The sequence below is a fragment of the Marmota marmota genome, unplaced genomic scaffold (assembly GCF_001458135.2).
Source record: "Marmota marmota marmota unplaced genomic scaffold, marMar, whole genome shotgun sequence".
Classification (NCBI taxonomy): Eukaryota; Metazoa; Chordata; class Mammalia; order Rodentia; family Sciuridae; genus Marmota; species Marmota marmota.
In genome coordinates, this window is record NW_025999862.1 from 7,963,901 (window position 1) to 7,979,254 (window position 15,354).

Consider the following 15,354-nt stretch of genomic DNA (forward strand, 5'->3'; position numbering starts at 1 on the left):
ACTTAGGAATTAGACTAGGAACTTTGCAAATCCTGGGGAAAAAAAAAAAACAGGGTCAAGACTCCAATATACTGGCACAAGCGCCAACTTCCTTAACAAGACTCCTAAAGCATAAGAAATAAAGCCAATAATCAATAAGTGGGATAGCATCAAATTACAGCACTTCTCCACAGCAAAGAAAAAAATTAAGAGCATAAAGAGAGAACCAGAATGGAAGTTCTTTCCCACCTGACCCCCAGTCACAGGATTAATATCAAGTATATATAAAGCTCTGAAATATGTACCCCCAACCAAGAAAAAAAAAAATCCTGATTCATAAAAAGGCAAAGGAACTAAACAGACACTTCTCAAAATAAAAAATACAAATGGCCGGTGCTTGCTTCAGCAGCACATACACTAAAATTGGAATAATACAGAGAAGATTAGCATGGTCCCTGTGCAAGGATGACACACAAATTCATGAAGTGTTCCATATTTTTAAAGGACTTAAAAATAGTATACTACAGGGACACAGCCACATCAATGTTTATAGCAGCACAATTCACAATAGCTAAACTGTGGAACCAACCTAGATGCCATTCAGTAGATGAATGGGTAAAAAAATGTGGCATATATATACACACATACACACACACACACACACAATGAAATATTACTCAGCAATAAATGAGAATAAAATCATGGCATTTGCAGGTAAATAGATGGAGTTAGAGAAGACAATGCTAAATGAAGTTAGCCAATCCCCCAAAAACAAATGCTGAATGTTTTCTCTGATATAAGGAGGCTGATTCATAGTAGAGTAGAAAGGGGGAGCATGGGAGGATTAGATGAACTCTAGATAGGGCAGAGGAGTGGGAGGGGAAGGGAGGGGGCAGGGGGTTAGAAATGATGGTGGAATATGATGGACATTATTATCCAAAGTACATGTATGAAGACACTAATTGGTGTGAATATACTTTATATACAACCAGAGATATGAAAAAAATATGCTCTATATGTTTAATATGAATTCTAATGCATTCCACTGTCATGTATTAAAAAATCAATTAAAAAAGAAATATAAATGGCCAACAAATAGAAGAAAAAAATTCAACTTTTTGAGAAAGGCTAACCAAAACTACACTAAGATTTCATCTCATTCTACTCAGAATTGCAATTATCAAGAACACAATTAATGATATAGGCTGGCAAAGACATTTTTGGCAGGACTACAAATCAGTACAGCCACTTTGGAAAACAGCATCAGGATTCCTCAAAAAGTAGGAATGGAACCATCATTCCAATAGCTAGGAATGACCCAGCTATCCCATTCCTTGGTATTTAACCAAAAAAACTATCATTCGCATACTATAGTGATATAATCACATCAATCTTTGTGGCAGTTCAATAGTTCAGTTATGAAACCAGCCCAGATGCCCTTCAACAGACAAACAGATAAATAGAATGTGGTATATATGCTCGTGGGGTTTTAGCCATAAGGAAGAATCAAATTATAACATTTTCTGGTAAATACATGAAACTGGAGACCATCATACTAAATGAAATAAGTCAAATTCAGACTGTCAAGAATGGAAAATTTTCTTGGATATGTAGAAGCTAGGCCAAAATAAGAGGGAACAAAAGTGTGGGGATTGTTATCCCACGAAAATAGAAAATAGATGAAATTAACCAAACTGTCACATATGCATATATTCAGGAAGCCATTCATGAAATGTGTGAGGACCTTTTCTCGGCATTGCAGCCAGGGAAGTGATAGGTCTGGCTTTGGGAACTTCCTGTGGCACTCCCACTAACAGACCACCCAATGCATGTGACCTTCCCCATCACTCTACTAGAAAGGCCTTGCACAGCAGCACCAGAAAAAGGCGTAACCCCTTAGGAACTGAGCAGCCTACCTGTCCCCACCTTTATCCTACTTTGGTGAAGAAATTTCCATGGAAAGCCGTTTATATTTTCTGATATAAACAAAGCAAATGGGGGCTCCTTTCTTTGTTTCAAGCTGGATATGTCTGGTCAGCTTGCCTGTCCTGCCCCTACTTTGAAACTACTTCCTGTTTCTGTGGCTATTTCACCCTTCTATTTTTCTTAGCTTTTATTTATCAGCCAGCCCATTCCACCAGAGGGGAATCCCATTCCATCGCCTATACGGGACCTGGGCAGCAACTCATGTATAAATACACCACCATGAATTTCACCTTTACATATATCTATGAAAAACAAATTTAAAATAACTCTGAAGAAATAGAAGGAATATCAGCAAAGTAAGAGGAGGAAGGAGAGAAGAGAAAAGAAAAGTAGTGGGGACTGAATTGGAGCAAATTATATTCCACACTTGTATGATTACATCAAATGAACCAAAATATTATGTGTAACAATAATGCATTAATAAAAAAGAAAAAGACATATTTTGGTTATAAGATTAATGATTGCGATAAAGCCCCCACAAACATCTCTCAGGGTAGACACTATGTCAGTTAGGAGAATGTTGCACAGTATCCTGCTGATTTCTAGCCCTGGCCCAAGTAGTTCCAGAAGAAACTTCCACTTCAGCACAGCTATAGCTCTCACATACCTTAAAGCTGTCTGACAAGAATATCTTAAACTCCCTTAGCGTGTGGAACATCTGGCAACCGACCTGGTCTGAATGCAGGATGTGAAAGGGGGAAGAATCCTCCAACCTCAGAATGATCTCTGGACAGAGACCCTCCTGCTCAGATAGTCATGTGACCATCTGACTGTGTCTGACCCAGGCCACAGGCTTGTTCCCACTCTCTATCTCATGAGAGCATTGCCAGAATAAGCTGCTTGACATCAGACAGTATCTAAGACACATCTTTGATGCAAACAGGACCCAAGGGGAGAAGTCACCCTTGAGGAAGCAGATTAACTAGGCCCACTCAAAGCCCAAGAACACAGGATTAAGATAACACATGAAGATCCCCAGGAGACTGCCTGCTCTATGTTGTTTTGGATAACTAATACCTTAAATTTTTCATTATTATATTTACAGATAACAGCTGGGGGAGTATTTGTGAGTGTAGTGAAGGAGGAATTGACACAAGATATTCCCGTTTTTCCTCTATTTGGGCCTGAGGGACAAAAGGCATGTGTCTGACAGGAAGACAGCAGTTTCTAGAGCCTGGCAGATAGCAAGTTGGCCAACAGAAGACATTCCTAACTATAGAAATGAGCCAAGAGTAATCTCCAGGAGAACATAGACTTTATTTTTACTACTGCTTAGAGAACATTATAGACACTCAGTGAATACTTATGAAATTCATTGACTGTTGCCAAAATTTAAGGATAAGGTGGAGGGAAGAAAAGCCATTTCAAACTCCATACCTGCAAATGAAGAGCCACATGAAAACTACTTTATCTAAATCTGGAGACAGAGCTGAATTTTTCCCACAATATAGAACAAAATTAAGACTACCTCCCCCAAACTATTCATCCTTCAGCTTTATTTCAAAACTTTGTGCCACTTACCCCCAACTATAACATTTGAAAAATCTATGTTTTCACTTTTATCTTATTTCTACTAATTCATACTACCAGTTTTGTTTAAAGAAGCTGTCGGCTTGAATGAGGCAAGGCAACCTTAGAAAATACAGCTTTAACAATTGAATTGCCAACCCTTCCACAGAATCTCCACAGGTAAAAATAAAATCAGCTGCACACTAGAGAAGGGTAGATCTGAAAGGTAAGATCTTAAATCTTAAAATATGGATGAACTCATTTTATGAAAAATATATGAATATAGTGAAGTAGAGGTAAAATGGGACTCATTTTCAATAACAACACACTGTGACCTTAATGTTCCCATTTCTACTTCATTTTCCTGGAACACACAACAAACGGCACTTAAAAATGCATTTAACTCCTCTCCAGACAGTATTAAACTTTTAAAGCATTGAAGAGTGCCTGCCAATGAAAAGGAACTTATCTACAACTTGAAGATGAGTAGCTGCCATCCCACTGAATTCTAAGAAGCAAATTTTCACTTCTCTTCACTCATATCACATTCAGTGTACCCGTGAATTAATTCACCACAATATCTCACATTTAAATTTATGGCTGGTATGACATTTCTTCCTTCTGTAGTCAGTGATTTGGGGGTTATAGTAAGAATTTCTCTTATTTATCCCATCCCCAATTTGGTCCAAAGGTCATGGAAAGGTCATCCACTGAGCTCTAACTGGCTAAGTCTACAGAAAATAAATGAGTTTAGCATTCTGCAGTACCAGTTTCCCAAAATCCTAAAGATGAACATGGGGGGTGTTTCCTGTGTCCCTTTTAAGGCTTTCTCATATTTTTACTGAAGGTCATCAGGGTGAATTGTTATACGGTATATTCTCTGAAAACATAACTAGAACAAAACCAAAGGGCTCGGTCTAGAGAAAGCTAATGCAAGGTTTGAATTGGTTTATGGCTGAGATAGTTCATAAAATAGAAAGAATTTTGACTCCATGGTTACCTATTGACAGGGAAATACACCAAATAAATCATAACCTCTCTGGGCAAGGTCTGTTCAGTACATTATAACAGCTTCTTGGGAAATTCTAATTCCTAGTCCTTTGTAAGTGTTCAGTAGTGGCATTGTAAATGGGAAATATTTATTAGAACTCTCCATGAACTGGTTACTGTTTCCAGAAACATGTATACGTTATAATATGAATTTCAATCTTTTTAAAAGATGTCTAGGAGGCACATATCACTTTCAATATGTTATGATCAACAAAACTAAGGCTTTGAATGATTTCAGCCAAGCCCATAAATATTTAAAAAAACAAACAACAACAACAACAAAACACCTTACTAAAGTTCAAATCTAGAATAGTTAATTCCAAAGCTGTGTTTTGTTGTTGTTATTGTTTGTTTGGTTTGGTACGGTACCAGGGATTAAACCCAGGGGTGCCTAACCACTGAGCAACACCCCCAGTAACCACCCCCCCTTTTTAAATTTTGAGGCAGAGTCTTGCTAAATTGCCAAGGTTGGCTTTGAATTTGCAAACCTCCTGCCTCAGCCTCCCAAACTGCTGGGATTACAGGCATGTGCCACAGCACCTGACCCAAAGCCTGTGTTTTAAACTCCATGAACTTATCTCTCATCCTTTTGCTTGCTTATAAAAGGTAAAGCATTAAACATTTTTTATTGTCAATTTTGTTATGCTGGGATTTATGCTTCTGAGAATGCTTTTTTTCTGTCTGATGTTGGGTTAGAGTTAGCCAAAGGGGAACTTGCATGCTATTTAGAGGAGGAGAGAAATGATGGAAGCAAAGTAGCAATTACTCTCTGAGTGTCTTCATTATTCCTTAGATGCATGTACTCAGTGGGTTTGTTTTTTCTTTCTCTCATTTGAATTGTACTCTGTTCTTTTTTTCCAACTGATGGCTACACTGAACAAGAGAGGGGCCAGCTAAACCACTGAGGCAAGAGTCCTCCTTCAGCCCCATCTTCGTCATCTTACTCAGGCTGCTAGATATGCTTGTCTTTTTTTTTTTTTTTTAGCTATTTTTATGGGTATATAAAGTTATCTATTGTTTTAATTACAATACCTATGTTAGGCAATTTGATATAATTGTAACAAAATTCCTGAAGAAATCAACTTATAAAGAAAAAATGTTTATTTTGCCTCATAGTTTTGTAGTTTCCAGTTTCTTATCTATTGGCTTCATAGCTCTGGGCTGGTGGCAAGAAACCAATCAGGATATGAGCATATAGCAGAGCAAACTTGACTAGATCTTGATTCAGGGAGCCTAGAGAGAAAGAAGAAGTAGCTGGAGTCCTTCCAATAGTGCCAGCTTACTGATCAAACCTTCAACACATGGGCCTTAAGGGGACATTTAATGTCCAACACTCAAATTACAGCAATACCCATGAATTACCATAGTGATTTTTTTTTTCTAGGTTCACTGGCCATTTGGATATTGTCTATGAAATTCTTGCTCAAACCATTTGCAAAAATTTTTCCCTTTATTTTTTCATGTTGACTTGTAAGTGAACTTTATAATATGGGTATGAGCCCCTTAATGGTTTTATGTTTTTATGTAAACATCTTCTCTGCCCTATACAGAATTAATATTATAAACTTAAGATTATCAATCTTCTTTATTGAAAATTTTTGTTTTTTTCTATCCTAAGTCATGACAGTATTATCTTCTTGAGGATTTATTGATTTATTTTTCATATTTACATCTAAAATCCTCCTGGGATTGATTTTTGTATATGCTGTGATATAGGAATCAAATTACATTTTTTCTTATGTGTTACCTAATGTTTAAACACCTTTTATTGAAAAGCCTATTCTATACCCAGAACTCTGTGCTATCAACTTTTTCATTTAAAAATTTCAATATATGCCTGGGGCTTTTCCTGAGCTTTCATTTCTAGTACATTGACCTAGGAGTGTATCCTTGTTGAAATGCCATACTTTCTTCATTACTATAGGTTGTTTTTTTTTTTTTTTTCTGTATTCCTGTAATCTTGTGGAGAATTATTCCTGTTTATTCTTTATCCACTGTGTCTTAACTAGTTTTGGATTTTTTCCCCGTTTTTATATAAGTTAACATTTTATATGAAATTAACATGTCAAAGTTACATACACACACAAGATTAAAAAATGCTTGGTGATTTGACAGGAATTGCACTGAAACCTATCAAATTGACAACATCTCATCTTTTAATGCATGAACATTATTCACTATTCCATTCATATATTATTTTTAAAAAAATTCCTCCCAATAATATTTTATATTTACTGCCTGAGGATCCAATACAATTATTTTATTTATACTTTGGAACTTTATACATTTTCATACTATTGTAGGTGATATGTTTTTAAAATTATATTGCCAGGATGTTATTTTTGACATATAGAAATACATTTAAGTTTTACATAGTGATCATATTGATCTTGTTTCCACAAAATTTGTTGAAGCTACACATTAAGTCAAATAATTAATTTGTGGATTCTTCAGGACATTCCAGATACAAAATATAATCTAAAAAAAATGACAGCCTATTTTTGCTCATATGTGTGTATGTATATATACATATATATGTACATAAACATGTATATATGTATATATATATACATATGTATGTATATATGTGTATGTGCATATAATCATATATACATACATATGTATGTATACATATAGTATATACAAACATATGTATGTATATATACACACATATATACATACATATGTGTATATATATGTATATATACATGTGTGTATGTATATGTATATGTGTGTGTGTATGTATGTGTATATATATATATATATATATATATATATATATATATATATATATGCCTTGTTTACAGTCCTGTTGGGATTCTCCAAAGCAATGTTAAGTATAAATATTATAGCTTTCATCATTACCTTACATGAATCTTAAGTTTTCAGCATTTTGCCAATATGTAAGAGGTGTCTTGAAGAATAAATTTGAAGACTTAGAGATTTGAGGGGTTAGGGGTTAGATGTGAGGGGCGGAAGAGATTAAGAAACACCCCTTCTTTTTCTACTTAGTTAGATTTAATATATAAGTAAGCATTCATATACAAACACACTTAAATGTATTTAAATTTTTTCAAATATTTTATAGTGATATTTAAATAATCAAATTACTTTTTTCTTTACTCTGTAATAAATTCATTGATTTGTAACTCCTAGACAATCTTCCATTCTCTAACTAATCCAATATGGTTGTAATATAGCATACTTTTGTGATACTATTTGACTAGTTTGGTGATATTTCATTTAGTATTTGTACATGTGTGTTAATGGGTGAAAATGATCTATCATTTTCTTCTCTCGTTTCTATTAACAATTCAGATGCCAATATAATTGTTGCTCCTTTTTATAGCAAAAAGTTTTTGTTTTACTCTACATGCTTTTAATGTGTTCTCTGATGTTTGATGACTTTTCTGACGTTTACCAGCAAAAGTTTGTTGTGCTTGAGTGAAAAATTATTTTTATTCATCACCTGATGATTCATAGAACTTCTTGAAGCTGTGAAAAACATTAAATTATTGTCCCTTCAAATATTACTTCTGCCCCATTCCTTTTTTTTATTCTGGGACTCCAATTAATGTATAATTACATTCTTAGTGTAGCCTCTAAGATTTTTTACAAAATCTTTTCAATCTTTCTTTCTCTCTGTGCTTAAATTCATGTATTTTTTTTTCTAATCTAGGTTCAGGTTCACTAATTCTCTCATCAGCTATATCCTATTTGCTATCAAACCCTACATTAAGCTTATTTTATTTTTCATTTTTTAAATTTATTTGTATGTTTTTTCCATAGTTTGAAATCTTCATCAATTTTCCCAATCTTATTTAATCTCCTTGAAAAAATATGATATTATTTTTGGTCAGTTAACTCCAATACATAGGGCCCCTTCTATTGTCTTTGTCATTGTCCAGCTCTTCTTTCTTTATATTGTACTCCTCATTTATATTTTATACTGAGAATATTATTGTCACATTTATCGGATACTACAAAAAAGGAAAAGTAAGGCAGAGGGTGGTGGCTCAGTGTCAGGCGCTGCCTACCATGACTGACCAAAAAAAAAAAAGGAGCCAAAATGATATTATAGCTAGGAGATTTAATTTTTCTTCTGCCAGGTACCTTGAGGCATTACCACTGAGAGATAGCATTAATTCATTTTTAGGTATTAGAATGATGTTAGGTTGAGGCACAGTCTCTCCCATGGGGCACAGCACTAAATTGCAGCATCTGGGACCCAGATCATGTTCCTTATCATGGGAAGGATGTCCAAGGTATCTTTTAACATCTCAGCCCCTCCATTGCTCACTCAGAAATCTACAAACACTCTTCTCCATAGAAGAGTGGTCTTGAATCTCAGGCTAATCTGCCTGGGATTCTCCCTACTGCAGATCCTGGCCTAATTATTCTACAGTGTTATTAGCAATTTAAAATCTTTTAGCAGATTTTTCACATTATTTCCAGATATAGTAGCTGTGCTCAGTGGAGAATGGTATAAATTTCTTAGTTTGTCATGGAGGGAGAAGTTTTAGAACCATTTATTTACTGTGATATTTAGGCAAATCATTTACCTTTCCTAAGCCTCACTGTGGAAAGTAGAGAGTGCTCCATAGAAAGAGCTCCTTTTATTTCATCACAATGCACTTCCTAATGACTCCATCTCCAGCTCAGGGCTATTGTGGATTATTGTTTATGATTATAGATTTTAAAACAAGTTATTCATATTTAGGTTAAACATAAAAAAATCCATACATGTTCTGATAGAAATACATATGCACACATATATAAGCACACATACCTACATATGGAGATATATATATGAACCACCTAAAAGAATAGCAAGTAACAGCATGGGTTAGGCATGTGTTGTGTAGACTAGAAGAGCAAGACTGCTCCTCTGTGAAGAGGGTCCACCATAACCATTCCAAAATGAGACAAAATCTTCAAGAGCAACACCCAACAGAGAACAGCCCCATAGCCACTATCTACCTTCAAATGCCATGAAGAGTCCGTCCTGTCTCCTAATTGACCTGAATGTCTACTGAGCCGCTGGGACTCATGCAATTTGCAATAAAAGATCTCTTCCTTTAGCAATACAAAGTAAAGCAGGAGCCAGCTCTGCCCTCTCATTTTCCAATCTCTTTCTCATTCTGAGGCAAATACTTGTGGAACATTGGAAAAACAATAAAATTTCAATTAAGGAGTCCCTGAGACTTTGTTTTTATTTTCAGTTTTCAGACAAACCTAATAATTTCCAAAGATAAAAAGTTTAATAAGAAGTAAATTCAAATTTGGAATTCAAAGCCACGTGGTTCAGCTTCACATGTAAAATGAGGGCTACTCATACCTATCAGGTAAGCGTTTAAGGAGGATCAAATGTGGAAACTCATTGGAGCACTTTCCATAATTCTTGGTACTTTGTTCCAAAGAAGACTTGGATTCAAATATCAACTGTGACATTTTTAGCCATTAAACTTTGACAAAATCGTCTACTCTTTGCCTCAGTATTTTTTGTTTTAGTTTTTTGTTTTTCAGTACTAGGGATAGAACCCAGGGCTTCAGGCATGCTAGGCAATGGGCAGAGATACATACCCGACCCTTTTTATTTTATTTTGAGACAGGGTCTTGTTAAAATGCCAAGATTGACCTGGAATTTGCAATCCTCCTGCCTTATCTCCTGAGAGTCTGGGATTATAGTTGTGGATCACCATACCCATCTTGGCCTCAGTGTTTTTATTTGTATACTGAGGCTAATACCTACTTCACCAGTTTGTTTAGAGTAATTAGATAGCATATGTAAAAGTGCCTTCCTATCAAGATCACTCAATAATGGTCCCATTTCAAAGACAGAGATTCAGAGATTTTAATGCACCTTAGCTATGGCATGGAAAGAACTGTGCTGAAAATAAAATGCAGTTTTTATGAACATCTATTCCAGTACTCTTCTGAAGGACCATACTATTTTTTTTCCATTTATGAACAACAGCTTTTAGTATGAAAAAAAATAGAGAATCTGTTCAAATTGTCCTAAATGATTTGGCAATCATTTTCTGCCTCGAAAAATCCATTAGAGCACCAATTTCTGATGTATAGGAATATGATATGGAATCTTAACATTATGCAAAGGAATTTTCATTTTTTTATCAGAATCTATCCCACTCATTACCTACGTGAGGAAAGAGAAGCACAGGCCACTCGGCAACTCTGTGGACATTAGATTTGGAGCTCAGTGTATACTAGAAACAGTAGAGAATCCTGAAAGTCACTTAACTTAAAAGAAAATCTCAATATCAGCTTGTTTCCTTTTTTTTCTTCCTCGTAAAAGTCATGCACAATATGAAAATAAAGCAGTTACTGAAGCATATCCGTTAAGCAGGAGCTGAGTTTAATAGACTAAAATCTCTCAAAGTGCTATACAGCTCAACAAAGATTAGTGAAAGAAGAGACAACAGCTAATTGAAACGATGGCTAAAAATGGTCTCCAGCACAAAGAAAATTTTCTCTGTTCAATATATTCTTAGATGTGAAATCACAACAATCTGCAGGGCTTTCAAAATAAAACCAAAATCAAGGTTTCCTGATCTAGCAATTAAATTATAACCAGAACAGTGATGATCATATATATATATATTTTTTTTTCTTTTCTTTTCTCTTTTCATTTTCTGAGAAGCCACCTGGTTAACTCAGAGCAGGTGAATTCAGCAAGTGTCTTTATAGAATGAGAAGGGACAGTGCGAATGAACTGTCCCTTCATGCCTGGCTGCTCAGCACCCTCAATTCCATGACCTTTCACCTCCCCTCCAGGCCCAAGGGCCAGAGAACCCCATGATTTCATTATAGTAAATTAGATGTCACAAGCTGCTGTGATCTGCCAGCCAAGTTTAACAGCAGTATTGCAAGTCTCTTTGCTACTCTCCAAGAAATCAATAGGGCCTCCCTCTCTCCCTCTGCAACAGGATCCTGAGCTCACATCATTTTGTGACATTTCAAAGCAAATGACACAGCATGTGGAAATGGCCTATAGACAAAAAAGCAAAGGGGTGCAGAAGTACTGGGAGTGCTTCATCCAAGAAAGAGGAATTAAGACCTTGTAAAGGAGATTCTAACTATGCTCACTTTGACTTCCAGATGGGCATTCAGAACCTTTCACTGTTTTAAAATTTAGACGATTACACCCTCAGGATTTCAAATTATCAAATTTCATATACATGGCAATTTATTTTAAAGTGGAAGAGTCTACATCAGCAGATGTAAATAATCCTTGTGGCCTGGTGACCTACCTGAGCATGGTTTCAGAAGGCGAAGAAGCTAATCTTTGTTGCCATATAGATTACAGTGACCTTGCCATGACTGTGGCGATGCTCCTCATTGGTCTTACTGTGACTTCCGATTCACAGCCAACAAAGCAAAATTCTCTGAATCATTGTGTGGAGATAGAAGAATTTGATTCACCTCCATTTCTCCCTTTAACCTCCAAAGCATTAACTTGTGTGAGGTGATTGATGTGAGAGAAATAGGGAAATTATGAGTTAACAAATCACAGACTGCATATTAAATCTGGGTCTTGACCTGTTTCTGTAAATAACATTTTAGTGGACAACAGTCATGTCATCATGTAATCATCAGAATGTACAGGACAATAGAAAATAGCTTCTTTATCTTCTGCAGCTATGCACCAGGCTATTTAGTACTGCAGATGTAGAGTTCCCTACTTTATTTTTTGCATATCACTTACAGCTAGTTTCCCGCTACATCTATAGAATTGAATAGTTAAGACAAGTGCCAAGCCCAAAATATACTAAATAGCCCTTACAGAAAAAAAAATCTGGTGCATCCTAGTCAAAGGATTTTCAAGTTATGCCTTTTTCCCTTTATGCAAATAGAAGTGGCCAAATACCAACTCAGGTAGTCAGGTTAAGATCAATATTAGAGCAGATATTGCAAAAGAAATATTTTCTGGAGATGGGGGTAGAAGATCAGTAAGGATCTTAGGAGAGGGAGGTTAGAAATAGAAGTAAAATATACTGTGTTCCTACTATTTGCCTATGCTAGGCTCTTTACACATTATATTGGTTTCTTCTTGCTGCTGTAATAAAGTACAACAAACTTGTTGGTTTAATACATCCAAAATGTATTCTCTTACAGTTCAGAAGTTCAGGAGCTCAGAAAGGGTCTGAGTGAAGGTGTTGGACACCTGCCTCTCTTTTGGAGACTCAAAGGAAAAATATGTTTCCGTGTTTTTTCAAGTGCTGGAGGCTGCACACATTGCTTGCTTAGTTTCCATCTTCAAAAGCAACAGTGATCTGCAAAGTCTCTCTCAAGTGTCTGTTTTTTAACCCACAGGTGAGGACCTTTGTGATTACACTTGGGCCCACTCAGATAATCTAGGATATTCTATTTTTAGGTCAACTTATCAGCAATAAGAATTCTGTCTGTAATATTAATTTTCTTCCATTATGTAATCTAAGATACTGAGTTTCCAGGGATTAGAATATGCACATTTGGGGAATGCATTTATTCTGCCCACCACACACACATTCCATTATTTAATGTTCACACTAACCCTATAAGAGAAACATAATTATCCTTCTTTCACAGATCAGAAAACTAAGGCTCAGAGAGACTAATTAACTTTCCCTTAGCCACACAATCATTAAGTACTAAAGATGAGATTTAAATCCAGTTCTTTCTGACCTGGACGACTATATTCTTTTTATCATTCTGAAGGCTTGCACATCACATAAAACTTATGTTAAATAAAGTTGTATGCTTTTCTCTTATTATTTTGCATTTTTTAATTGGGGGGTGGTGGTCTCAGCCATGAACTTTGGATAGGTAAGGAAAATAAATTATTTGTTCTTCCCAACAAATTCTGGCACTCAACATGGAGGGAGATACCTCTTTTTCTCCACAGTTTGCAAATGAGATTCTGGGACAACTGAAGAAATATTACTTTTTCTTCTTTATCCTTCTAACATTCCACTCCAGTCCTCTACAGTGGTACTTCTTTGAGTTCATAATCACTTACTTAGGTGTTTCCTGGGATCTGGAAGAACCTCTCATTTCAGCCATAGTTGGGTAAAACAGGTCCCACCACCTCCGTTCAAGTTATTTATTCTACTTAAACTCACAGTGATTTTCCCCCATGGGATCTGTGGGAGATCTTTGTTGCTAAAGACCTCAGTGACTCCTTGGTTCAAGTAGGAAAAATGTCCGCCTCAGTTCCAGTGACAAAGTCTGTAGCACAAGCAGTGCTGTGAGGGTCTTTGTCATGCAGAGACAGCCTCCTGACCATGGAAAGCCATTGTTTTATATACAACTTAAGGATGACATCTAAATATCTTTCCATAAATGAATTCTCCAGTTGGATGTGCTGCCTCTACTTTGGACATAAAAGAGAGAGATGTAATTATTACTCATACTTCATTCATTTCAAAGTGTTATTTCAGAAATTTTCAAGTAATTATTTCCTATCCTTAGGGAATTGAGAATAAACAAATGTCTCTTCTAATAATATTAGGGAGAATTAATTGAACATAGGTTAAGAGACCCAACTGTGATTGTCAGTACAGTTATGGTGTTTTTTTGGTTTTTGTTTCTTGTTTTTCTGTTTGATGAAGAACATTAACTTAGAATTGTGCCTCCCAAAGAAATAGTTCTATAAATTAATTGAGCTATTCTAATATTTCATTTTGAAAATTTTCTACTTTGAAATAAATTCAGAGTTACATAAATACTTCATACTTTCACTATATCTATGACCCATCTTCCTCTAATATCAAAACTTTATTTAGCCATAGTATAATTATCAAAAGTAAGAAATAAATATCAAACAGTACTACCCGTTAGTCTAGAGACATCATTCAAATTTTTATCAATTATCTCACTAATTCAAGTGGAGTTCCACAATCTGATTCAGAATTTCACCATACAGTAGGTTGCCATATCTTGTTAATACCAATATAGGACAGTTTGTGCCTTGTTTTTCATGAACTTCACATTTGAAGAATAATTTTATTTTGTATGTCTCTCACTTTTGAGTTTTAATTTTTTATTACATTAAATTTTTTGGCAAGAATATCACAATGATTTATATCAGTAAGTACAGGATGTGGTTATGATTTTTTGCTGGTAATGTCAAATTTGTTACTTCATTAAGGTTGTGTCTGACAGATTTCTCCATGATAAAAATGCTGCTATCTTCCTGTTGTAATTAGTAAATATTTGGGAAAAAGTTACTTTGAAATGTTGTTTTCCTTTGTAATTTTTTTATTAATTTTAGAATCCCTCTATCTTTCTTCTTACCTGTCATAATTATTGTAAAAGGGTGATATTCTGTCCATCATTTCTTGCACTTTAATTGGAATGCTCGTGTAAATTTATTCCTTCTCCCCCATTTACTCATTTATTTGATATTGCATTTATACTCTAATGAACACATGGATATTTACTTCATTCTGTAATATATTACTATAATTATTTAATTTTTCTTAAAGTATCCCACATTTGGCTTTTGGGAGACTTTTGTATAGACTTCAGTGTCCTTTCAACAAATAACCATCATTTTTTAGTGCATTACTTCCCAGTTGAATAAAATATTCCAGACTCATTTTTGTATTGGCACTACCACAGTCTTGAGCCAAACAATTTCACTGGTACAGGGTTGCTATTATTTTCCAATCCATTCAGTTGATAGAGCTAGCATATGTATATAGATAGAGAAAGGTAAATGCATGTATCATCTACACATGTATACATATACCAATAACACATATATTCAAATATATATATTATATATATATATATATATATATATATATATATATATATATATATATA

At 35.0% G+C, this 15,354-nt stretch overlaps 1 non-coding gene across 1 annotated transcript; it reads left to right on the plus strand.

Annotated features, from left to right (window-relative positions):
- The first annotated feature begins 372 nt into the window (after nucleotides 1–372).
- On the plus strand, nucleotides 373–479 carry LOC125618712. Its single transcript, XR_007350119.1, has one exon. It is a non-coding gene; the product is annotated as a U6 spliceosomal RNA (small nuclear RNA).
- The last annotated feature ends 14,875 nt before the right edge of the window (nucleotides 480–15,354 follow it).